This window comes from Xiphophorus maculatus, chromosome 10 (assembly GCF_002775205.1).
Source record: "Xiphophorus maculatus strain JP 163 A chromosome 10, X_maculatus-5.0-male, whole genome shotgun sequence".
NCBI lineage: Eukaryota > Metazoa > Chordata > Actinopteri > Cyprinodontiformes > Poeciliidae > Xiphophorus > Xiphophorus maculatus.
This window is the reverse complement of record NC_036452.1, coordinates 4,449,397-4,471,262: the sequence shown is the minus strand read 5'-3', so window position 1 is coordinate 4,471,262 and position 21,866 is coordinate 4,449,397. Positions and strand designations below refer to the sequence as shown.

Sequence of the window (21,866 nt, the reverse complement as noted above, 5' to 3'; positions counted from 1 at the left end):
CGTCTCTGATCACTAGCCTCTTCCACTCTTTTAGGAGAAGACAGACCTGTCGGCCACCACTGACCCTCTCTTTTTTTTTCAAAAATTTTTATTGTTACTGTAAGCATTTAAAAAACCATTACATTTTTGCAGTTATACAGAAATTTTCAAAAAAATTTCAAGTTCAATTTATGCTAAAAGGAGCTAAGAACAAGGGTATAAAACACAAAATCTCTGTGTGTTAAAAGTTGAGCAGGACCGGGGTGACTCCTTCCAAAGTCCGGAGCCGTCCCGTCCTTCCAAACAGCGATTGGTGCTCAGAGGGGAAACCTGCCCTGAAGCTCCTTCCCGCCTGCCTCACCCGGAGAGCCAGGCTGCCGCTGCTTGGACCTCTGCTCGTGGAGCGCCGGCTCCTTCGTCCACGGAGGCGCAGGCGATTCTTCTTGGTGGCTGTGTCCTTGGCGCGCCACCTGCAGCCCTTGATGTTTTCCTTTTTGCTGCCGCCATCCGGATCACAGCCACCGGGGGCATCCGCCTGCGCCTGCTCACCAGCAAGTTTCTGGAGGTCCAAACGGCGTCTTTGATGGTGGCGAGGGTGAGCCACATCTCAGCGAAGTCCTTTTTTGTTATTTTCTGCTGGCTCACCCCGTACAGCACTAGCTGTACATGAAGGACCTCCCTTGCTGGCAAGTGTGGGAATTGCAAGGAGCCGGCTTTCGCCCACAGGTCCACAGCAGCGCTGCACTCCCACAGCAGGGGCCTCACCGACTCCGGCGCGCCACAACCGGGTCGGGGGCAGATGGCCGTTGCAGACATGCCGCGGGAGTGCATAACAGCTCTGACCGGCAGGATCCCATGAGCCACCATCCATGACAGGTCCTGGAGTCTGTTTGGAAGGACGGGATGGCTCACGTTGCGCCAAACGGTGGAGGCGTCTCCATACAGGAGGCCGCGCACTGGAGTCACTGGTTCCCGGTCCTGCACAACAGAAATAATAAAACGATGATGTCATGTTGAGTTTTACTTTACGAACCCACATGCAAGAACACAATCAGAGAGAACGATTAAGTGCACAATAATCAGTTTATTGAAGTCAGGGGAGGGGTCAGGACGCGACTCCTGGTGCTGATGACCGGGTCGTCTTGCTACCAACAGGAGAAGCAGGGTCAGAGCAGTGAGGAGAAAATCCTTCGGGAATATTCCAGAGTCTGTCTTACTTGGAATGAGGGGGGTTCCACCAGAGAGGGATCGACGAGAGGAAAGGGTGGACACACGAGGGGTGGCTTCTGACCGGTAGCACCGACAGCGTCGAGGGAGGACACAGGAGGTAGGGAATCCACAACGAGGGGAGCACAGGCGCGCACTGAACTCGGGGAGGACTGCTCTTCGCCAGAACCGCGAGGGAACAGCAGGATATCTGACGAGGAAGACAACAAAGGGTTAGAGCGGAACAGATCACAGAGAGCCTAGTTCTGGAACGAGTTGTTACCGAAGTAAGCAAACACTCAGGCGATGAGACGGAGAGAAGCTGCTGCTTAAATCCATAATCCACGCCCTCCAAAACAAGCTGCAGGTGTGTAGACGGGTTGAACTCAGCAGCCTTCCAGGGGCTCTGTCTGTTGGCGACCTCTGGTGGATGTCATGAGGAATGCCAGTTCCAACGGCAGGAAAAAAAAAAAAAAAACTCAAACCAAAAAACCCCAAAATAAAACGGAAACAAAAGGCAGACCCTGACAGTACCCCCCCCTCAACGGACGCCACCTGGCGGCCGAGCAGAGGATGAGGGCTGAGAGTCCCAATAGTCCCTAATGAGGGTGTTATCCACAATGAACGATCCAGGGACCCAGGAACGTTCTTCAGGGCCGTAGCCCTCCCAGTCGACGAGGTACTGGTAGCCCCGACCCCGCCGCCGGGAGGCCACTAGCCGACGGACGGCAAAAACGGCGTCGCCCCGCCCGTCCAGGGAGGGAGGAGGGGGTCCGGCTGGAGGGCAAAGTTCACTGGAGAGAACAGGTTTAATGTGGGACACGTGGAAGGTCGGGTGGATACGCATGGATGAAGGGAGTCGGAGTCGCACAGCCGCGGGACCCACGAGCGCCAGTATCTCAAAAGGACCGATGAATCTAGGGGACAACTTCCTGGACATAGATTTAAGGGGAATGTCACGTGTCGACAACCATACCTTCTGCCCCACGGAGTATGTCGGGGCAGGGATCCTACGTCGGTCAGCGAGTCGTTTATTTCTGGCGGATGAGTCGTTGAGGGCGGAGACGGTGTCCCTCCAGATCTTGTGACTCCTGCGAATGTGGTGCCGGACCGATGCGACAGAGATGTCACTTTCGTCACCCGGGAGGAGAGGAGGTTGGTATCCCAGGACTACTTCAAAGGGAGAGAGACCAGTAGCTGCAGACGTGTGGCAGTTATGTGCATACTCTACCCACGGAAGGTGTGGAGCCCAATCATCAGGGTTGGTAGAGGTGAGACATCGCAGGGCGGCCTCCAGCTCCTGGTTCATACGTTCAGTCTGCCCATTGGTTTGGGGATGATACCCGGAGCTGAGAGACACCCTGGCTCCCAGGGCGGAGCAGAACTGACGCCAGACCTGCGAGATAAACTGGGGCCCGCGGTCGGAGAGGATCTCCTGGGGTATCCCATGCAGCTTGAAAACATGCTTGATGAGTAGTTTAGCTGTCTGAGCAGCGGTGGGTAGTTTGCGTAGGGGGACAAGATGACAGGCTTTGGAAAAACGGTCGATGATTGTGAGAATAGTGGTCATACCTTTGGACCTTGGGAGTCCGGTGACGAAGTCGACAGCGATGTGGGACCATGGTCGTCCTGGTATGGGTAACGGCTGTAGGAGGCCAGCAGGGGGTCGGTTGGACGACTTGTTGCGTGCACAGACTGCGCAGGCGGAGACATACTCCTTAACGTCCTTGTGTATTGATCCCCACCAAAACCTGCGATTGACCAACCCTATGGTGCGACTGACTCCAGGGTGAGCGGCGAACTTGGAGGCATGAATCCATTGTAGGAAGCGGGCACGGACAGCGGAGGGAACGTACAGTTTACCTGGAGGGCAGGCTTCAGGAGGAGGCTCGGTCTGGTGCGCTTGGCGGAGGATGTCCTCCATCTCCCACGTTACTCCTCCGACTGTGCAACTAGGCGGGAGAATGGGAGCCAGGCTTTCCTCCGAATCGTCAGGGGAGTGTATCCTGGACAGAGCATCTGGCTTTACATTCTTTGAACCTGGACGATAGGAAATGGAAAGGTTAAAGCGTGCGAAGAACAGAGACCAGCGAGACTGGCGTGGGTTGGATCGTTTAGCTGACTGGAGGTAGGACAGGTTCTTGTGATCTGTCCAGACTAGAATGGGGTGTTCTGCTCCCTCCAGCCAGTGACGCCACTCCTCCAAAGCCAGTTTTATAGCCAGCAATTCTCTGTCTCCCACATTGTAATTCCTCTCAGCTGGAGAGAGTCTGCGGGAAAAGAAAGCGCAGGGGTGTAACTTCTGATCCTGCGCAGTGATCTGGGACAGAACGGCCCCCACCCCAATATCGGATGCGTCAACCTCCACTACAAACTGCCTGCTTGGGTCGGGTTGAGCCAGGACCGGGGCCTTGGAGAACCGTGACTTGAGTTCAGTGAAGGCGGCCTCGGCTTGTGGAGTCCAGCTAAACACCCTCTTTGTGGAGGTGAGAGCTGTGAGGGGGGAAGCGATCTGGCTATAGTTCCGGATGAACCTCCTGTAGAAGTTGGCAAAGCCTAGGAAACGTTGGAGTTGCTTACGCGTTTCAGGCTGAGGCCAGTCCAGAACTGCTGCGATCTTGTCCTCTGCTGCTCTGATCTGTCCGCTCTCAAGGACGTACCCCAGGAAAGTTACTGATGGGCGGTGGAACTCGCATTTTTCGGCTTTCACATACAATTTATTTTCTAGTAACCTCTGGAGAACTAGACGGACGTGCTCTTGGTGCTCCACCAGGGTCCTTGAGTAGATAAGGATGTCATCTAAGTAGACAAAGACAAACACATTAATGAAATCTCGGAGGACATCGTTCACAAGGGCCTGGAAGAAGGAGGGGGCATTCGACAAACCAAAAGGCATGACCAGATACTCGTAGTGCCCCATAGGGGTCTTAAAAGCGGTCTTCCATTCGTCGCCCTCCCTGATGCGTAGTAGATGGTAAGCGTTTCTAAGGTCCAGTTTCGAAAAGACGGTTGCCCCTTGAACAGGTTCGAAGGCAGAGGAGAGCAGGGGTAAAGGATACTTGTTTTTGATGGTGATTTGATTTAGGCCTCTATAGTCGATGCAGGGCCTCAGAGAACCGTCCTTCTTCCCCACAAAGAAAAACCCAGCACCCAAAGGGGAAGACGAGGTACGGATAATACCTGCAGCGAGGGATTTATTTATGTAGTCCTCCATGGCCTGGCGTTCGGCCCTGGAGATGTTATACAGTCTACTGTTAGGTAGAGGGGCCCCAGGCAGGAGGTCGATGGCACAGTCATATGGTCTGTGAGGTGGTAGAGAGAGGGCTTTGTCCCTACTGAAAACAGTGATGAGTTCATGGTACTCACTAGGGACGGCGGTGACGTCGGATGGATCCACCTCATCCATCGTGGAACGTGTGGGCTGCGAAGGAACAGCGGAACGGAGACAGGTGGTGTGGCACTTGGAAGACCAGGAAGTAATCCGTCCCTCAACCCAATCTATCTGGGGGTTATGCTTGAATAGCCAGTTGAATCCTAGAACTATGGGGGAACTGATAGTGGGAAACACATAGAAAATGATCTCTTCAGTGTGGTTACCAGAAATTAGCAGGCGTAGTGGCTTGGTCCGGTGGGTTATCTGGGGTAGACCCCTCCCGTCCAGGGCAGCGACACGGAGAGGAACTGGTAACGGTTCAGTAGGCACGGAAAGCTGGTGAATTATGTCGGAACTGATGAGATTTTGTTCGCAACCGGAATCAATGAGAACTGACACAGAAAGTGAGTCATTGTTGGCGAATAGGGTGACAGGGAAGGTGAGACGGGGTTTAGGAGTGGACGGTGCCGGCAGTTTCCCCGCCTTCACTGCCGGACCTGCGGGTTTAAACGTACAGGACAATTAGCAATCACATGATTCGGCTCACCGCAGTAAATACAGAGCTGGGAGCGTAACCTCCGTTGACGCTCCTCGGGTGTGAGCCTCGTGTTTCCTATTTGCATGGGTTCCATACATGGGGCTGGGGAAGGAGGTGAGTGCTGAGCAGAAAGACGACTACTGGTTAGAGAGGTGCATGGAGAAGAAACTCGACGGGTGCGTTCCCTGGCTCTAGTACGGATTCGGTTGTCCAATCTTATGGATAAGTTTATGAAATCGTTCAGGGATTCTGGCTCATCCAGTGTGGCTAATTCGTCCTTTATCTGCTCGTTTAGCCCATGGAAAAAGGCGCTCTTGAGAGCTACCATGTTCCAGCCAGATGCAGCCGCCTTGATCCTAAAGTCTATGGCGAAATCAGAAACACTCCTCTGCCCCTGCTTTAACCCGTGCAAATCTCTGGAAGAGGATGTTCCTTCCGTCTCCTGGCAAAAGACCTGTTTTAACTCAGTTAGGAACTCGGGGTAGGTACATCCATAATTAACTGCGGTGGTAAACCGGGCTTCGGCCCACTCTAAGGCTCGGCCCGTCAACAAGGATAAGACATAAGAAATCTTACGGTCATCATTGGGAAAACTCTGTGGCGAATGGTTGAAGACAATGGTGCATTGGAGGATAAATCCTGTTACCTTCTTGATGTCACCAGAAAACTTATCTGGAGTTGCCGGGCGGACCTCAGAGAAGCCGGAGCGGACGAGCGGATCCGGGGCGGATGGGGAAACAGAAGGTTGATTTGCGTCCTGAGGTAATGAATTCTGTAGGAAATTTGAGAGTTCAGTTAATCGTCGGTTAGTTTCAGCTTGGCGATTTCCCAGCTCTCTCAGAGCTGAATCGTGGAGCTGAATGAGGGCTTGTTGGTCTGATAACGCTCCTCTGATCGCGTCTGCGGAGGTCGTAGCTTGGCCTGAGTGTTCTGTCATGTTGAGTTTTACTTTACGAACCCACATGCAAGAACACAATCAGAGAGAACGATTAAGTGCACAATAATCAGTTTATTGAAGTCAGGGGAGGGGTCAGGACGCGACTCCTGGTGCTGATGACCGGGTCGTCTTGCTACCAACAGGAGAAGCAGGGTCAGAGCAGTGAGGAGAAAATCCTTCGGGAATATTCCAGAGTCTGTCTTACTTGGAATGAGGGGGGTTCCACCAGAGAGGGATCGACGAGAGGAAAGGGTGGACACACGAGGGGTGGCTTCTGACCGGTAGCACCGACAGCGTCGAGGGAGGACACAGGAGGTAGGGAATCCACAACGAGGGGAGCACAGGCGCGCACTGAACTCGGGGAGGACTGCTCTTCGCCAGAACCGCGAGGGAACAGCAGGATATCTGACGAGGAAGACAACAAAGGGTTAGAGCGGAACAGATCACAGAGAGCCTAGTTCTGGAACGAGTTGTTACCGAAGTAAGCAAACACTCAGGCGATGAGACGGAGAGAAGCTGCTGCTTAAATCCATAATCCACGCCCTCCAAAACAAGCTGCAGGTGTGTAGACGGGTTGAACTCAGCAGCCTTCCAGGGGCTCTGTCTGTTGGCGACCTCTGGTGGATGTCATGAGGAATGCCAGTTCCAACGGCAGGAAAAAAAAAAAAAAAACTCAAACCAAAAAACCCCAAAATAAAACGGAAACAAAAGGCAGACCCTGACAGATGATTAGTTAAAATCTTGCTCTCCTCTCCTTCTAGTCTAAAACGTTCTAAAAATTTCCGTATAAAAGCATATGCAGGAGGAAGGTTAAAAGCTACTGGAGTTCTAAAATCGCTTTTTATCATTTTAAGTTTTCTAAGATAGGACCCGCACCAGAATCTGGTCATCGTGTTTGTTTTGTTATTGCTAGAGAGGTTCATGGCTTGTTTCAGGTGGGTGCTCGTATAATGGCTGCCTAAAAACAAGTAGAGGTCTGGGACTCCTTTTCCTCCTTTTTCTTTGGGTTTGTACATGATTTCTCTTTTTATCCTTTCCCATTTAGAGTTCCATATGAAATAAAAAATGGCTCGTTGTAGTTCTAAAAGCACTCTCCTAGGAGGAATAAAAACAGCACTGGTGAGTAAAAACACTGGTAAAATCACAGCTTTAACTATTAAAATCTTTCCTTCTATTGTAAGGTTCCTCATCCCCCAGAATCCCAGTCGCTGTTTTACTCTTCTTGTTATTTCAGTCCAGTTTGTCTTTCCTTCTCCATGTTTGTCAAATTTTACTCCCAGTATTTTTTGTTCTTCTTCCGTTACTTGAAACTGACATCCTAATTTTTCATTCTCTTTCCATGGTCCATAAAATTGTGCTTTTGTTTTTTCTTTGTTTAATTTTGACCCTGATGCTTTCCCGAACCAATCGGTTAATTGAAAAATCCTATCTATTGATAAAAGATCTGTACATAAAATGTTAAAATCATCCATGTATAAAAGACATTTCGCTACCTGCCCTCCACTCCCCGGTATCGTTACACCTAAAATCTGTGGGTCCCTTCTCAAGATCTGCGCCAGCGGCTCGACGCAGGCCACATAGAGAAGGGCGGATAACGGACAACCCTGACGGACACCGCAGTTCACTTTCACTGCTTTTGTCAGAAACCCGTTAACCATGAATCTGCTGGAGATGTCTCGGTACAGCAGTCCCACCCACGCTACGAACCTCCCAGGAAAACCCATTTTTTGCAGTACCTGGAAGAGGTACTGGTGCGAGACCCGATCAAACGCTTTCTCGAAATCTAGATTTAGGACTATCAGCCGAATGTTTCTGTCTCTCGCAAAACAGATGGTGTCTCGGATCAGTACCAGGCTGTCTGTGATCCTCCTTCCCGGGACGGCGCAGGCTTGATCCGGGTGGATTAAATCCCCCAACACTCGACGCATCCTGGCTGCTAAAAGTCTACTAAAAATCTTACAATCAACGTTTAAAAGGGTAATCGGTCTCCAGTTTTTAAGATCTGTCTTGTCTTTGTCTTTATATAAAAGTGTAACTATTCCTGTTCTAAAACTATCGGGGAGTGTGTCTTGTTTGCTAAAATCAGTAAAAACAGTAAGTAAATCCGGTCCTAAAATATCGCAAAAGGTTAAATAAAATTCTACAGGGAGTCCGTCTGAGCCTGGAGATTTTCCTCTTTTAAAACTTTTCAAAGACTGTAAAAGCTCTAAAAGAGTAAAATCCTGCTCTAAAAAACTGCTGTCTTCTATACTTTTCTCAAGGAAATTCAAAGTTTCTTTTATATTTTTTTCTTTTACCATTTTTTCTGAGTATAAGTCACTATAGTACTTTTCAATTACTTTTTTCTTTTCTTCTATGTTAGAAGCAATGTTTCCATTTTCTGACTTTAAGTCAGAAATAAAACTTGGATTGTTTATAATTTTCTTAAAAAAGTTTCTGTTACATTTTTCTCCTTCTTCTATTTCTCTTTCTCTGCTTCTTAAAATCACTCCCTTACTCTTTATTTCTGCTAAAATGTTCATTTCTTTTTTTACTTCTCTTATTTCTTTATTAAAATCCATTCCCTCTTGGTTTAAAAAGTAATATCTTTGTAATCTTTTCTGCAGCCCCATCATGCATCTCTGTTCTTTCTCCTTTTTCTTTTTCCCTGCTTGTCTAAAGAAAGTCTGGGTCCTACCTTTCACCATCTCCCACCACTGTGCTCGTGTTTCGTACAGGTCTTGGAGGGTCTGCCACTCGTGGTACCGCTCCCGGTACTGGCCGACCAGAACCTGGTCCTCCAGCAGGGAGCGGTTGAGTTTCCACAGACCTCTCCCGGTCGTCGCACCTGAAGGAAGTGAAAGCGTGCAGGACAGAAGGAGGTGATCAGAAAAGAAAGCCGGTGACAATCTAGCATCAGTTAGGGCTGTCAAGAAAACTGGCATAAGGGTATGAGATCTTTCCAGGCACACGCAGAAAAAGGTGCATAATGGCTTGGAAGAAATAAAGTAATCTTGTAGTTTGATTAAAAGTTAATTAAGTTGAATAAGTCTGAATAATATGAGTATAAGTAATCGCTCAATAACTGTCTACAAAAAATCTCTGATTAATGATCTGTAATGATTTAACAATGTGATAATTATGTTTAATGATTAATAATAAGAGAAAGATGTGATTTATTGTCAATGAATGTGAAGTTGTAATCATTTGAAATTAATTCAAACAGGTTTAACAACAGGTTGAATGTGTCTAATGAGTTATAATGAATAATAGTGAGTTATAGGAAAAGAGAGGAATGCAGTACAGCCCTGAAACAGGAAATGTCGCAAGCAGTTCTGAACAGATGGCCAAAGCGCACAGGAGGGGTGGTGTGTTGAGTTTGGCTGAGGCAACGGAGAAAGGGGAAGTACGGGACTTTCCACTACGGTCAGCAAAAACAGGTTGGGCAATGTGGGGACTTTTTCATGAGAAAACAGAAGATGTGAAGCAAGTCACGTAGACCAAACCTCCCCATACACACACATGGTGGAGAGATGCATAAAAAGGGGCTGAGAAGAGGAACCAGTTGTTCCCAGTCCGGCGGCGCAGAAGAAGAGACAACCTGCAGAAGCAGATTGAGCTACGGACCGCACTTCAGAACTACGGGGGAGCTCGGACTTCACACCGCCAAGAAAGGACTGGGTCCCATCGCCCCATCTCTAGTTCTTCATTCGATCGTCGGTCTCGTCTCAACCCAGCAATTTCAATTCTGCAACAAGACTTGGAGGAAGGACAAAGGTCCCTCAGGGATGAGGAATTGGGTTTTGCAGAAGGATTCGGACCCGTTCTGCTTTGTTTCCTTTCTAAGGAGGATTTTTCCACACAAGGCAAAGACCTCAACCAAGGATGCTAGAAATTCCTGTTGCTAAAAGATCCACCATCGTCTGGGTATGAGTTGAATCTGCTCCTCGAAATTCCATTTCAGAACGTGCGACTTAACTCTTAGGGAAAGGAGACAGGGTAGTATGATTGTACATGTAAATTTTATTACACTGTTTTTGATCTATATACGATTGATTATTGATTTGTATGTCGCATATCCCTGCTTAAGCTTGCTTAATAAATTTATACTATAAAATTCTAATGAGGTTGGTGGACATTGAAATTAATAGAGTCATTTAATCTTCGTTCAGTTCTTTTAATTAAGGTAAAACTAATGGGCATGATTCCAGTAAATAGGAGGCTTCATAATTTCCTTTGGTGAGAGTAAATAATGACCCTGGGACTTACATCTAAGTCACTAAACATAATCTAGCCGGTTCCAAGTGCAAGTTATGATTTAGAAAGTGGGCTACCGTTAACAGAAGTGGTTATTGGAATTATGCAGCTGTGAGGGCTACTCAGCTGATTGTTTCTTAACTGTAAAGGGTCATAACTTCTGGATTGGAGGTAGTTAGAGCTAGACGAATCACTTTCGCCACCAGTTTAAATAGATTATCTCTTATAAGAGTACTTTTAGGGTAATACCCAGGTCTCAGAGATTTTCCGGACCTGTTAGACAGAGAACTGGTCAGTAGGCAGCCCTGTGAAGTAGTGAGGAGTGGGCGGGGCTGACTATTGCAGGATAACCTTCATGGCGCCCAACGTGGGGCGTGCACTTGTTGTTGCGCAACACCCCCCCCCCTCCTTTCTGTCTCTACTCTCTCACTCTCTGCTTCCTCTTCTGAGAGGGGAGATGTGCTACCAGCTCTCCATCTAACGGGTTAATTGAGTTTCCTAAATCTGCCGGGATTTACCCTGTCCAGAACTGAAGTAAACTCTGTTTAAGCTGGTTTCGAGAAACGATTCGCCTGGTTTCTGACGGCCAACATCCAGGTGTCCCACCCTTCTTCCCCCTGTGAATTAGCCAGACTGAGCAGCCTACAGCCAACTAGTTTCACAGAGCACACCTGTTAACGGTCGCTCGTTCTCTATTTTACAACTTGCATTTGTTATTGAACCAGGTAGGTTTTAGTGACTCGGGCGAGTCCCAAGGATGTTGTTTTAAATTTGGGCTACCAGCAACCTATAAAACATTTTCCACCTCTTCCTCTCCAGAATCAAACATCATAGCTATTTTACAACCATCAAAGAACTTTAAGGTGACTCATTAACTGAATGTCCACAACATCTTTTAGATTTTCTTTATGCTAAATATTTTATTAGTAAGGCATTTTTGCAAGGGTCAGTACAGCTTAATTCAGTAGCAGAAATAATCAAATAAGTAAAATCAATCATCTAGTCTATCTTTCCCTACTGCTGACACTGAGAACTAAAAAAAAGGGAACCTTTGAGAGAGACGGACGGAGTTTGACGTTTCGAACCCCAGACCTGGCACGATGATGAAGAAGGTGCTGCAGCAGGAGGAAGACGCCGATCGATGAAGGCCAGGATCTCCGCAGGTCTGATGATGAAGAAGGTGTTGCAGCAGGAGGAAGACGCCGATCGATGAAGGCCAGGATCTCCGCAGGTCTGATGATGAAGAAGGTGTTGCAGCAGGAGGAAGATGTTGATCAGCGAAGGCAGGAATCTCTGTAGGTCTGATGAGCCTCCTCTCCGCATGGATGGTGAGGTCACACAGGACTTGGTGCTGGCAGGAAGGAAGGCACCAGTTCTTCTTCTTTGTCTTTGCCTTTGTCTTCATCTTTGTCTTTGGGGTCTGAACCCAGCCGATGAGAGAAGTGCGATTCGAAGCCACAGGTTGTGGGCCAGACGGGTTGGTCCCCATGGCCGGACAGTCTTCGGCTCCGTGGCCCCGGCTCTTCTTCAGCTGCAGAGTTCTTTGTCCATCTCGATCTTGGCTCGAAGCTGCCCGGAGGATCCAACAAAAGGTTCCTCTTTTGCACCCACCTTATATAGGGTTTATCCACCCTTTTGGTGCGTTTTCATTGGCTGTCTGCTTAGACAGATGACCTCACATCCATCACTGTCCTTCAGACATTATGTCCTGATGTCTGTGCTAATATCTCAGAGTTGCTCAACCTCCTATGTCCGTTGCCTGCACAACCTTTTACCTAAATAAGGCGTTGATCATCTCTGCTCTCCTGTTAGTTCCCCTTTTTCCCTTAACCGTTCACCTTTCACCTACTATCTACCTCCAACATATCAGTGATGTTTAATTGCAGTTACACCTTTTTACACCATTTCAAGTTCAATGTCAAAATCACATTTATATCACATTTATTTTCTTTAGCTTCTCTGATTTAGCATTCATTTATAATTTTATAACCATAACTTATATCACATTTATTTTCTTCAGCTTCTCTGATTTATCATTAATTTATGATTTTATAACCATAACTTATTAATTATACTTATTATAATCCTAATGTGAGTTATTACAGATGTTTTTCTGAAAAGAAACCAAGAATAATACATGATTCTAATTATTTGATGCCAAAGTTACAGTTACTTGTTTTTCTTGTAACTGTTCCCACAAATGTTCGTGTAAATATTATTACAAGTAAACCAATATTAATATAAGTATTTTACTTTGAATCTTATCAAATTACTCAAAATGTTTTAGATTTCATTCTTTAAAACTTTCATGATTTAAAATAAGAAATAGTCTCAGCTATTTTTTATAAATCTGCAGGCTGGAACTTACTTCCTCTTTTTCCAGGAAACCTGCTTTTCTTGCTTCATGACTCTCTCTGACTGACTATGATTTCTTATGATTAGATAGAAAAAAGTAGAATTAAAGCAAAGTTTGCATGAGACAAAAACAACACACACAACCAGATTTATTTTATTGACACTTAAGTCTACTGTTGGGCCTAGATATCACTTGAGTGATTCATTTTAAAGATAACTTTATTTATTATTACTGTTAAACTAACTTTATTGACACTTAAGTCTACTGTTGGGCCTTGATGTCACTTGAGTGATTCATTTTAAAGATAACTTTATTTATTATTACTGTTAAACTAAAATCTCCAGCATGGGGAAGTGGGATGAGCTCGGATTTTCTTGACAGGGCGCAATCCCTGATGAAGAAATAATCAATACGAGAGGCCATAGAGCCGTCACCACTGACCCAGGTGTGGCCCTCCTCTCCAGGATGCATAGTTCTAAAACAGTCCACTAGTTTAAAATCCCTAACGATTCTCTGTAATAAAAGTGATGTTTTGTCTACCTTAAAATCCTGTCTATTTCTTTTCCTATCTTTTCTAGATAAAATGCAATTAAAATTCCCCCCAATTATTAAAGGTTTAGTTCCCAGCATGTGGGGCTGCAGTTCCTCTAAAAAGTCATACCTGTCGTGTTTGTCATTAAAGCCATAAATATTTAAGAGGTTAAAATCCTGTCCGTTAAAAGTCAGATTTGCTAAAAGTGCTCGTCCCTCTCTCACCAAGATGTGCGGGTTGTTTATTAAAATGGCCACGCCGTCATTTTTATTTCCATTGGAGCCGCTCCATATAGACGGCCGTGGCCACAAGTCCTGCCACCGGGTGTAGTTCTTTAAAAACGGGAGTGAACATTCTTGTAGTAAAAACACATCTGACTGTACGGAGCTTAAAAAGGATAAAACACTCTGGGCTCTAACTCGCGACTTCACTCTTCTAACATTTATGGTTGAGAAGGTGAGAGTCATGAGTATGATGGCTAAAATCAAGTACGACATTTTAAAGGATTAAAAACAAGATAATACTAAGTTAAACCCATGTTAAAAAACGGGCGGTCGTTAAAACAAGGCGGGTTCAGAGACTGTCCTGTGAACAGAGCTCTTCATTCCCACATGGTGGTGCAGGTCGGGTTGGAGCTCCATTCCCCCTTCGGACTCTCGGTGTCGGCCGTCTTTCTAAAGCCGTTACCTTGTTTGGGTCCTCCGGGGTTGATTGGTGAGCAAAGTCTAGGAACGAGACCTCATTGGATGAGCCAGCGAGGAAGGCTCTGGATTCCTCTCCGAAAGAACCGAAGAGTTCCTCCAGCCTTCCTCTCTTCCCTACCTTGGGGGTAAGGTCGGGAGGTGACTCAGATGCCGGCCTCTTAGCCAGCTGGGCGTCGGGGAGGGGGGCATCATCGCTGCTGTCCGTCTGTTCTTCCTCAGAGTCCGAGCTAGCTCCGCCTTCGGTTAGCATCTCCCCCCCCTCACTGGATGTTTCGGTCTGGGGGGGGCTTCCTTCTCCTCCCCGCTTCCCGCCCTCTCCTCCTCTCCTCCAATCAGAGGACCTGGCGGGAGATTTGAATTTTCCGACCCAGCTGCTTCCACTTGCTCATTTACCGTTTCTGTTAGCGTCTCTTTTCCTTTTTTCAGTTTATTTGCAAACGATTTTGGACAGTCTCTGAACAAATGATCCTGTCCACCACACAAATTACATTTCCGCCCGTTCGTACATTCATCAAAAGTGTGTCCCACTTCTCGACATTTACCGCAGAAAACTTTTTCACAAGTTTCGGCCAGATGACCATGCTCGCCGCACTTCCGACACAGTTTGGGTTGGCCTTGATAGTGAATGTAGCCCCTGTTCTCCCCCAGGACTATCATTGAGGGGAGATGCTTCAGGCCCTGGAAGCCTTGGGGGTCTTCCCATTGTTTAATGGGGACCCGCCAAGCACAGTTCCAGATGCCGTCCACATCCCGCACCTTCATAGCCTGGCCTCTCACAGTGCAGTATCTACCCAGCCACATACAGATGTCTTCAGCACTGACAGTCTCATTGAACATCCTGACAATCACCGTTTTCAGGGAGTTGTCAGTCAGTTTCTCGACGTCAAATACTGAAAACTGGGTCTTAGCATTTTCAAACCGTGTCCAAAATTCCTTAAGAAATGCTGCAGAGCAAAAACTTACATCATATCCCTTATTGAAAGGCAGGGTAAGGATACAATTCAGGTCATCTGGCCGAAACTTCAGCACCTGTTGAATCAGCTTCCTGGAAAAGTCCAATCTCGTTATTCTATTTTCTTCTTCTTTTTCTTTAAATAAAAATCGAACACTGTGGTACCTCCGCATGCCGGCATGGCTAGCCGCCATGGTGGAGGCACCACCAGTTAAGGTTTAAAACCTTTACTAAAACCAATAAATAGTTAAGAATAGTGATGTTACGTGATGTGCCGAGGCTTCGAGGCGTGTGTCGAGTAATGGAGGGGGCGTTTCCGTAAAGCGCGTATCGAGGCTTGCTTCATTTAGGGGAGGAGCCGAAAACGATGACGTCCGAAGCCTCGCTGCCTGGCTGTACCACGTGACTGCTTCGGGAAGTGGCTCAGATGTTGGCGCGGGGTTTGACAGCTTTAGAAACCCCACAGGATCCATTCAAAATGTGGGTTGTTGTAGGCGAGTTGCGGTCAGTTCAGAGAGTGGATAGAGTTTTGATAGTTTGGATAGCAGAGTTTGGATAGTGGTTATTTAGTTTGAGACAGTTAGTTTGGTGTGTTTGGAGAGTTTAGTAGATAGATAGATAGATAGATAGATAGATAGATAGATAGATAGATAGATAGATAGATAGATAGATAGATAGATAGATAGATAGATAGATAGATAGATAGATAGATAGATAGATAGATAGATAGATAGATAGATAGATAGATAGATAGATAGATAGATAGATAGATAGATAGGAGCATGAAATAGCATGAAATCATCCAAGTTACACAAGCATTAGCCTATTCACTACCCCCTCCCTAGTTCCACAAGCACTTTCACTGTCCTCTGCCTGATTAAGCCCAGGCCATTTTTCTAGAGTCACAGAAAAACTTTATTACACAACATGCCATATCACATGACACTACTATTTTGGGAATAATTACACACAGAGGATACATTCAAACAATATTTTATTATACACATATGTGTATACATAATTTATGTTGACAAATGATTTCGTCCTACACCTTTTGTGAAGTCATTCCCAAGAGCCATAAAAGACAAAAATTCAATGCATCACACGTGTTAAGATACAGCTGGCTGTGATTATACACCTGGCCAGTAGGTGGTTTCGTGTGCACATGAAGCCTCAAGAAATGAACCATTTCTCGAACCAGTTGGCTCAAGTGGTTCAATGCCTCATGAGGCTTCATCTCACCATCACTAGTTAAGAAACACCAATAAATACAAATAAAAGGTAAAAGATATTTTCCACTACTTAGTGGTCAATATCTCAACCGGGGACAAAATTTACTGAACCTCTAAATCAGTGGTAACAGCCAAGTCACAAAGACTACCGCTATCACCACCCAAAGGAGGGGACCGCTGTCTGAGCCAAAAGGCAGAGAAGGTGTAAAAACACAACAAAGCTACATAAACATTGTTGCGGCCCCTGGCCTCTTCAGGCTGTGCAGGCTCTTTGTTTTTTTTCTATTATGCAGGATCAGCTGTGCGGGCACAGCTTTCTGATTGGCTGCCTAGAGGCTGCAGGAGAGCAGCCACCCCATTGGATCAGCAAAGCCAATCAGACGTTGATGAGACCCACCTGCACCATATAAAAGACGTCTGAGTTCATTCCTCCAGGGGGGGCAGCTAGCAGGAAGAGGTTAATAAAAGCTTCACTTTAACACACGCAATACCAGAGAAAGGTCATTTAACATTTCTACCTTTGGAGTCCAGAGACGGGTCGACTGACCTGAAGGATTGTAGCTAGCAGGTGCTTTTGTTCTGTAAATAAGGCCATTACCCCGGTAATTACCCTGGTAATTACCCTGGTAATGGCCTCAACGCATCTCACAGTTGCGCAATTGTTCCTTAGACTTAGACTTAGACTGACTTTATTGTCATTTTGCATGCACAGGGTGTATACAGAACGAAATTTCGTTGCATACGGCTCAGGACAATGTTTGAGGTTCCAATGCTGTGAGGTTACTCCAGAATAAAATAAAATACAGTATAAAATATAAATCTAAATATAAAATATAAAGTGCAGGACTGACAGTAAAATAGAAGTTACTTAGCTCTGTACATGTGCAAGGTATAAAGTGGAGACCAGTTTTTGAGTGCAGTTCAGTTAAGAGTTCAGCAGTCTGATGGCAAGTGGGAAAAAGCTGTTTCAGAACCAGGTGGACCTGCACCGGATGCTGTAGAACCTCTTTCCAGAGGGCAGCAGGGAGAACAGTCCATGGTGGGGGTGTGAGGGGTCACTGACGATGTTTCGGCCTCAGGACACGCATCCTGCATCGATGGTTGACCTGACACTTCGCCCTTTTGCCTGAGCTGGGTGTGGAAGGTTGTTGCCGAAGCAGTTTCTCCTTGTGGGCCTTCTTCTCACTCACATGAGAGTTACCCAACTCTTTTGCAAGCTCAACCAGGAAGTCCACCCGTCTCTCCTGCACCCCAATGCATGCCTGATAAATGTTTCCATGTTTGCCAGGTTTGCTGACCAGCTGTCACATAGTGATGGAACCTCGGTCACCCCCCGCAAGATAATGACTGAAATAAATGCCATTAGTTCTTGTGAACTAAATAGGTGAAGCAGTCACCTATTTATCCTCCACAGCACAAAAGGCTGCATGCAAATTTGCATGTGCAAAGTCTCCCAGATTTCTTTTGCTTACACTTTTTGCATGATTTTTTTGAGGTGGATCAACACAATTAATTTGGTTAGTTTATTTCTAAACTGTCATTTTAAACCCACTTAGCTTTATTTCAAAGAGAATCATTACTAATTTCTTTTAGAAAAACCTTTGCATATTTCTTGAAACAGATTGTATGTTTTGCAAACTCTATGTACATTTGGCAAAATGACCTGGATAATGCAGCACAACATCATGGATCAGCTGCAAAAGGTCACATCTCTCCAAAAACACTTCATGTATGCTTCAAAACTAGACTGACTAGTTGTAGGTATAATAGATACCCACCCCCAACATGGACTATTCACACTCCTACCTTCTGGCCTGACGGTCAACGGCCACATGTACAATTGAAGAAGGGATGCTAATTTGAGCCATCAGAGTCGTCAGTTTGGACTCAGGGTCTTTTGACCCTCTTTCGGTACGTCAGGGGAGAGGTCGGAAACCCTGGTAATACCAACTTTCAACAAGATTTATAAATCAATAGTTTTAGTTTTTATCTTTTACTTTTTCATGTTGTTTACATCGATTTATTATAAATTTTCTTTCCCACTCTCTTTTTCCACAATACAAAAGAAAATAAATGTTTGACTAAACAAGCAAAATTAACTTCAAAATGTATAGATATTGAAAAAAGTTCTATAAATTATCATATATGGCACGTGTGTCAAACTCAAGGCCCGAGGGCCAAATCTGGCCCGCCATAGCTTTTTATGTGGCCCTCTAGACTCCAAAGCAATGGGCCCCTCCAGTTTTTACAAACAACCGCAAAATTCACACAAAAATCAACAGATCCCCTCATGTTTTCTGAGTTTATCAACATGTTTTCTGAGTTTATCAACATGTTTTCTGAGTTTATCAACATGTTTTCTGAGTTTATCAACATTTTTTTCTCAAAATTGACCATAAACATTTTGGATCAAGTGCCTGCTGTCTCAGCCTGACCTGATGTCAGGTTATAGTCCATGACCAATAGAGCGATTAATAAAAGATCACATTTAACATCATATATTAGTGCAAATATTGTAAAAAATTCCTTACAGATATTTCTAAATTAGCGCCACAAAATCTGTGATGTTGATTGCAGAAAAGCACAAAAACAATCCTGGATGAACTGATTAGTGTGAAAAGATGTTCAATATTATGTTATTTTAAGAAACACTTATTGATGCTGAAACACCTATTTATTGATATTTTAACAATTTAATTGGTTTTTATCAATATGTTCTGGCACAACAGGCCCTTTATGAACATTCAGGTTTTTGATCTGGCCCAAAACAGAAATGAGTTTGGATAAAAACGAGTGAATCATGGACTATTTTGAATGTAAACAAGAATAAATAGTGAGATATTTGGTGGTGGAATGATGTTACACCGCCAGCAAAGGAAGATTCTGTGATGTCACTGGCGATGCAGTCTGTGATGTCATCAACTCAGAATTGTATGTGACACAATTCTGCATATTTTTCATTGCTTGCAATATCACTGACCAGTTCAGACGTGCGCAAAGCTCTTTAAGGTAGTTTACCAATCGACAACTTTAGTGATTGTATTGAGGAGAAATGTTTCACTTATTTCAGCAATACTGCAACAAAATGATGGGACCCCAGGCGAGAACGGGAGTCCAGCAAGACCCCCAAGGCAGCTTCGCTCCTGCACCTCTGGATATTTTAGATGAGGAAACCCACAGACTGGACTCCAGTCTGGAAATGGAGAGCGCCGGGATAGAAGACAACCAAGACATGGCCGACCTGGAGGCAGAGCTGGAAGAGATGGAACTCCGGCTAAAACAGCAGGAAGATCTCAGAGAGAGATTTATTAATGAGATCAAAGAGACAAAAAGAGAACTTGAGAGACTGGAGAGAGAAGAGAGGGAAGAGATGTCCAGTGATCCAAGAGAACTTTACGCTGCAAACATTGTATCCAAATTTTACGACAGTGTGAAAAACATGGAGAAGAAGACCTTGCAGCAGGAGTTTGAGGATTTAAAGGTGGCCCACCTCCTCAGCCGGGAAGCATTTGTTGCTGGAATACAGGCTGAGAGAAAGAAAACTGAGGCTGTCCAAGAAGAACTGGACCAACTTAAGACTTCCTACAAGGAGCTGAGATGTAAATATGATGCAGACATTTCTCTGGTAAGGCAGGAGGTGAAATGTGAGAAAGACGCAAACAAAGAAAGACAGAAAGAGAGTCTGAAGCTAGTGAACAAGCTGAAAGCAGAGAAGGAGGAGCTCTTCCTAAAAATGGCTAGAGAAATCACTATTCTGAGAAAGAGAGAGAAGCAGATGCTGAACAAACTGGATCAGGTTCACATTTCGCACGAGGAGATAAAACGTAAGTTTGAAAGAGACATTATGGATTTAAAGCAGGAGGTTGAGACATACAAGCAGCAGGTAGAGCAGGAGAGAAAAGCTCACCTGGAGCAAAGAGAGGAGGACAAGAAGCTTCTAGACAATATGAGAGCTGAGAAGGAGGAGCTCCTCCACAAAATGTCAGGAGAAATTGAGACATACCAGCAGCAGGTAGAGCAGGAGAGAAAAGCTCACCTGGAGCAAACAGAGGAGGACAAGAAGCTTCTAGAGAAGCTGAGAGCTGAATATGCCATCCTCCAAGAAGTAACAACATCAGAGAAGAAAATCCTGCAAGAGAAGGAAAGTAGTGCCAAGGCTGAGCTGGAGAATGTTAACAGTTTGTACATGGAGCTAAACAGTCGGTTTGAAGCCGAAGTAACTGCATTAAAACAGCAAGTAGAAAAACACCAGGAGGAGCTCATTTGTGTAAAAAATGATTTACAAAAAGCGAGAGACGATCTGCTGCTGGCCGACAGTCTGAGAGCCGAGGAAGAAGGTTTCCAACAACAACCCATCACAGTTTCCCCAGAGAAGAAAGAAAACTCACAGAACCGAGTTAAAGTATTAAATCAAGAGGTTTCTTCAGAGGAGGATCTCTCAGGAGAACCTCTACCAGGTTCTTCGATGGATCCCGAATCCTCAGAAGAGACCGAGGTCGCTGGAGAAACCATCCTGGAGGATTTGGACTATCCAGATGGTAAAAAGAAAAAGTCTAAAAATTCATTTTGGAAGAAGGTACGACACACTCTGGGATGGAAGAAGCCGAAAAAGAAACAAACAAGTGAAGACCAACAAGAACGTGTCTAAAGTTCTTGATTTTGATATTTATAGAAGGAGAAAGACGTGCAGGAGACGAACCGAGGACTGGAATCAAACGCATGGAGGTTGTAGCCTCTGTGAACGGGGCGCCATGCCACGCTCCGTCAAGACCAAATTTTAAAAGTTTTTCCCCCCATTGACAAACTAGAAAATAGATCCCTTCCCAACCAAATTGGAAAAAATGTGGGCAGCACGGTGGTGCAGCGGTTAGCGCTGCATCTTCACAGAGACCATCTGTGTGGAGTTTGCATGTTCTCCCCGTGTTTGCGTGGGTTTTCTCCGGGTGCTCCGGTTCCCCCACATCTCCTAAAACATGTCGGTCAGGTCAGTTGGTCACTGCAAATTGCCCCCAAAGATTTGAAGAAACCCCAAACACATGTGCAGCAGAGAGACTACATGGGCCACCTTCTGTCAAATTTTAATCGGAGTTTGATGGATGAGTGATTAATGACCCTAATTAAATAATTTTGATTTCCGGTCACATGATGCATTTGCAGCCATTTAGGTTAGCGTGTCTTTAATATCTTTTCTTTTTTCAAACTATTTACCCAACGATTTATTGTTCAGTGTTACCTCAGTTTAAATTCTACAGGCATAACCAAAATCATGAAACTATTTTATAAGTCTTAAGTGAAAATACGGTCTTGCCACTTCTTTTTGCAAACATGGTTGTTAATTTTTTTTCAGCTCATGACATGACAGCAGATTTTTCTGACATCAGCAACATTCTGACCGAGCAGAACAGCAGCAACTTCACTGAAACGGCTCCACGAGCTGAAGACACTTTAAGGTTGGTCAAAACTTTAAAAAAATTTGGATCTCGTTAAAAATTGAATTCTACTCTGAAATGAATCAAACTCATGTGTAATGTTTTGTCTTAGTGTAATGTTTCACCTCTCTGCAAAACTTTGAGTCACTAAGCTTTATTCTGTTATTTAAACCCTTGCTATTTGATTTTAGAAGGGGAACAATGACTTTTTAATATAACAGAAACATAAAATCTAGTCTTTTTACATCTTTAAGATGACTAGAACAAGACTCACTGTGTACACTGAGGGCGATGAGTTCAGCCAAAAGTAAAACATTCCCAAACAGACAGCTGCACCGAGGCAGAGCCTCTCTGTGGAGATGCTCCAACCTTAACAAAAACCTCAACCTTAG

The 21,866-nt window shown here is 45.3% G+C and overlaps 1 pseudogene; it reads right to left on the bottom strand.

The window, feature by feature from the left end:
• Positions 1-220: 220 nt before the first annotated feature.
• Positions 221-15,007, bottom strand: LOC111609903 (annotated as a pseudogene).
• Positions 15,008-21,866: the final 6,859 nt, after the last annotated feature.